At 40.4% G+C, this 5,216-nt stretch overlaps 1 pseudogene; it reads right to left on the minus strand.

The window, feature by feature from the left end:
* Positions 1 to 307: 307 nt before the first annotated feature.
* Positions 308 to 3,950, minus strand: LOC108515692 (60S ribosomal protein L15-like; annotated as a pseudogene).
* Between the last annotated feature and the right edge of the window lie 1,266 nt (positions 3,951 to 5,216).

Genomic DNA, 5,216 nt, shown 5'->3' on the forward strand with positions numbered 1-5,216 from the left:
TGCGTAATTTCAGCATCTGCTGGTTAATGGTGGGATTGTGGAATCTAGAAACTTTGTTTCTGAAATCAAAGTCTAGGCTAGTATGTGCACAGATGAGATGAATGTGGCCTCAACTAGGGAGACTTCCGCCCTCAAATCTGTACTTTCTCAAGCTGGGGAATCCTCAGGGTCTTTGAAAGACAAGTCTACATAAAGCAAGTGCTCTGTCTGTTTTTGAGTAGAGAATGCAGAGACCACAAAATCTTTAGCCTTCACTTCTCTGAAATCACCACTGATTCCAATAATAACTTCAAATATTCAGTAAATCTCAGGTATAGAAACTGGCCAATTCTTTATCCTTTTTGTCAATTACCAAATGATCACTCTGATAAAGACGATAAAGACTTCCATCTTTATTCCTCTGTGTGGAATAACCAACATTACAACATGATGTACCCACAAATATTTAAAATAAAGAATATTTGGCCAGGTGCAGTGGCTCACACCTGTAATCCCAGCACCTTGAAAGGCCAAGGCTGGTGGAACACCTGAGGTCAGGAGTTCCAGACCAGCCTGGCCAACATGGCAAAGCCCCGTCTCTACTAAAAATAAAATTAGCCAGGTGTGGTGGTGCGTGCCTGTAGTCCCAGCTACTAGGGAAGCTGAAGCAGGATAATCGCTTAAACCTGGGAGGTGGAGGTTGTGGTGAGCCAAGATTGTGCCACTGCCTTCCAGCCTGGGCAACAGAGCAAGACTCTGTCTCAAATAAATAAATAAATAAATAAATAAATAAATTTAATTAATTTAAAAAAATAAAAACCATTACAACACATATGTATTAATACTTCCTGACACCACTAACTATGTACTTTTAACTTTCTTATGGGTTTTCTGAGAACTATTAGTGCATTCTGCAGAGCTGCCTTCCAGGATTTGGAGACTAAAAAGCAGTTAATCATGTAACATACTTTCTGGATACAGTAATGAAGTCTGGTTTCACTGTATTTTTCTATGTTTACTTAGCAAAAGGCTTAAATAAGCCCACGGTGATAAATGTGGCCAAGTTTCCCCTCCCCTTCATCCCTCTCTTTCCTTCTTCTTTCTCAGGAAATTGGTGTGGAAAATCACTCTGTCCTGGGATGGCAACTCTCTTCGTATCCAGACTTATCCAGAGCTCCCTCTGGTTCCTCTCTAGGCACATGACTTGAGCTTCATGTGCCACCATGGGCATTGAGCTTACGGTTTCCATAAACAGGCAGACTGAGGATGAGAAGGGTAGAGGCAAATGCCATGAGCTTCTGTATCTTGGGTCATGGATCCTATGGAGTCTGGGTTTCTCTCCCTTGCACGCTGTGAAGCTGGTAGCATATGTGATTTTAACTTTCTGATGGGTTTTGACACCATCAATACAGACCTTAGCTCTGCCAGGAATATCAGGCAAGTTCTCATAAGAAGCAGAAAGGAAAAAACAATCTGGATAGCATTTCTCAATGTTTCAAAATCCATGCCCTCCTTCGGAAAAAAAAAATGAAAATAAATGATTTGGAATTTTAAAATAAGCACTTTTATTTGGCTTTCCAACTATATACACTTTTATCATATTGAGTATGTTTTGTTTCCAAAACACACATGCGGCCAGATGCGGTGGCTCATGCCTGTAATCCCAGCAGTTCGGGAGGCTGAGGTCAGGAGTTCGAGACCAGCCTGGTCAATATAGTGAAACCCTGTCTCTACTAAAAATACAAAACATAGTCAGGCATGGTGGCAGGTGCCTGTAATCCCAGCTACTTGGGAGACTGAGGCAAGAGAATCGTTTGAACCTGGGAGGTGGAGGTTGCAGTAAGCCGGGATTGAGCCATTGCACTCCAGCCTGGGTGATAAGAGCGAAACTCTGCCTCAAAAAAGCAAGCAAACAAACAAACAAAAATAAAACACATGCCTCTCTGAAAGTCTAACATCCCCCACAGAGGATCATAGGGCTGAAATGTGGGCAATCTCAGCAGGGGCCCTGTTTCCCCTGGGCTTAGGGGAACACTGGACTTGTCCAGTTCCCTGCTCTGTCTTGGTTTCACCTTTGTTAACATGCCTAGTGTTTTGGTTCTATTAGGAGTGTGTGGCATGCCACCCAAGAGAATGGATTTGGCAGTCATGCCAGTGATTTGATTAAGAAGAACAACCAACTGGAATACTTTGATTTGATAAGCACATTTTCTTTTCTTTGGCAGGACAGGTAAGATGCTGGGCAAGCCAAGGGATTATATTTTTATGAGCTTAATTGTTTTTCATTGCAAGCTTGTTATATATCCAAGAGAATCATTTCAACGTGCTGTTTCTTTAGTAGGATAATATATCTTTCAAAGATTTCTTTCTACTATTAAAGAGTAATTTTAAAACGGCAAAATATTTAGTTATTCCTGATAACTCTTTGTATTATTGGGTCTCATTACATTATGTATATTATATAATAATAATACATTTTTGGAAAGAAAGAAACAGGAGATACAGGAGATATTGAAAGTGAGGAAAAGGAATCAAGGAATATCCAGAATCTTCCTTGAGAAAGGATAGTTAAATATTGCTTATTACCTGAAAGCTCTACATGTCACCTGGGAGCAACAGACCCAGAGGAAGTGAGAATAAGCCAGGATGAGGCAGAAAGAAGTAATGTTAAGCAAGCAAGAAATCTCATGTGATTTGGGGGGGAACCAATATAATTATAGTGGGGAGAGGTGGAGAGAGGGCAGACCTGTTTATCTCAGCACAGAACTTATTAAAAGACACTTCTATTTTTAAACACAAATTTTACTTTAAAATAAAGGATCATTTTCTTGCATGGAGTTCTGCATATTTAGAAGTTTACTTTGGATCCTCAGATATGTCTACAAATTTATACAGCTATGCCTCCGGGTAGCATGTGCTGAGGAGCATAGGAAAAACCACTTTGCCTTCTCTGTGGTTATAATCTGTAGATTTTTTTTTCCTGAGGATATAAACACTTTTTTTCAATATTTATGGTATGAAACTAGAAATGGTTATTAATTTAAAATATAAGATATTTCCAGGTTTCATTTGACAATATTTATTTAGTTTGAAACATTAAAAAATAAAATGCAAGAAATTTTACAGGAAAGAAACCATCACCTCAAGTGGCAAATTCACCCTTTAGGAATAGCTTGCCTTTAGTTTATAACTATTCAATGCTAATTGCAACAGGAAGATCATCACCAACCTAAATGGTTCCTTAAGATTTACAAAGTGTTTCATGTCCAGAACCTTTCCTTTTTTTTTTTTTTCACTGTTCTAAATTGTTTATTAGCTATGAATTGTACAAACTTTACTTGTATTCGCGGAAACGGCGGAGCTAAAGAGTATTGGGCCTTCTCCAAGCTGCCCAGCGAGAACCACCAATAGTGTGGTGGAGCTTACGGCCCTTTCCAAGGCCCCAGCTCTTTCAGCCTGCGGATGTCAGCCCACGCATCTCCCTGTGCTTGTGGACTGGTGTGGCATACATTGGGTGTCAGGATTTCTTCTGATAGCTTTATGGAATGGATGGATGAGGATAACCTCAAAAAATTTGTATGTGGAATCTTCACCAGCTCAGTAAGAATTGAGGTTTCTTAGAGCCCCAAAGTGGTGTCCAGCTCGCTCTGCTATAAAGGACTGAAGGCTTCGAGCAAACTTTAGCTTGTTAACATCATGATGGACAGGCTTACCATAAGTTACACTCTTAGGAACTGGACGTTTTCAGCCACTACGGTGAACACGAATCCTATATATAACTTAATCTTGCTTGGCCTTGTAGCCCAGTCAGCATGCTTTATCAGGCCAGGTGGGGCAGGGAGCCCTGTTGAAAGCAGAGAGCTGGTGGTACTATCAGCAGTGGACCCTCAGAAGAAAGTGCATGACATCAGACTGCTTCTTTCTCCATAGCTCCTGGATGTACTTGTATGCAACCATCTTGGCTTACCTGATGGTTGCCACCAGATGGAAAGGCATGTCCAGAATCTTAATTAATATTTCAAACAGCTCTTTTTGAAATTGGCAGGGCAGGTAGTATTATTAATCTCATTTTTTCAAATGTGGAAACCACAACAGAAAGAAGTCAAATGACTTGACTACAGTCATCCCACTTTCCATAGAGAAGCTAGGACTTCAATAAAGGCATTCTGATTCCAAATCCTTTTTTTGCCATATCATGCTACTTCTTTAACTACCTGTATTTGCAAGCAGCTGCAGAAGCCCCTGAAGTAATTCATTTTGGATGCAGCCCATTTAGGATTCATGGATCCTGGGCACAACCCAACCATACTCTTTCCTTCTTTCCTGCCACCACTCCCCTTCTTTTCATCCACTCCTCAAACACAAATCTAATAAAATATCTGTAACTAAAGGAGGAACTTTTGTGAGTAAATGTATTTAGGAAGCAGATTTCCAAACACGCTGGAGCCTAAGAAACAACTATTTTAAAATATGTTTTATGACTGCTCTGGGGTTCCACAGAAACAGATGGACACAGAAGTACTTAGGATGTTTTTGGCATGTGATGGGAAATGATATCACGAGAACAATGAAAAGGGATGTGAAACACAGCAAGCGAAAGGTAATACAAGCAACAACTTTCCCTGCTGCTGCTTCAAAAGGTCAAAAATACAGCTTCATGCTCTTCCCAGAGATGACCAAAGAATTAAGGAACGACTTATCATATGAACTATTACACAATGTCTTGTTCTGCCTTGGGTCCAGGCCCCATATCTCAGACAAAGATATCTCAGCTTTTGAATACTCTTCAAAAGCTACCTATTCTCTGCTAGAAAACAGGACTCCAAACCTGCAGAATTGGGCCCACTCTTTTTTTTTCAAGACTAGTACCCGCCATCTTGAAGATGAGCTGAGATCTTACAAAAAAAAAACACATGCTCACCTCGGGATGCAGCTCCCCTGTCCCCTGTCAGCCAGACCAATAAGTAGGGTCAAGTGACAACACAGTTGAGTTGCATGAGCATCGGGCCTGTGAGGGGAGAAAAAGGACTTAGATCAAATGAGACACAGGATACAGCTCACATATACCAGAGTCTCTGGGGAGAAATTAAGGAACTGAATTCTGAATGTGCTGAATTAAGGGGAATTGAATATCATAGACAATATTCAATACAATAAAGAGTTTATCAATATGGCAGCCCTCTTCTTTAACACAGGATTTAACACTGGTAGGATCCACTGAAGATGATACTAATGCA

This window comes from Rhinopithecus bieti, unplaced genomic scaffold, assembly GCF_001698545.2.
Source record: "Rhinopithecus bieti isolate Rb0 unplaced genomic scaffold, ASM169854v2 scaffold_35536, whole genome shotgun sequence".
Classification (NCBI taxonomy): Eukaryota; Metazoa; Chordata; class Mammalia; order Primates; family Cercopithecidae; genus Rhinopithecus; species Rhinopithecus bieti.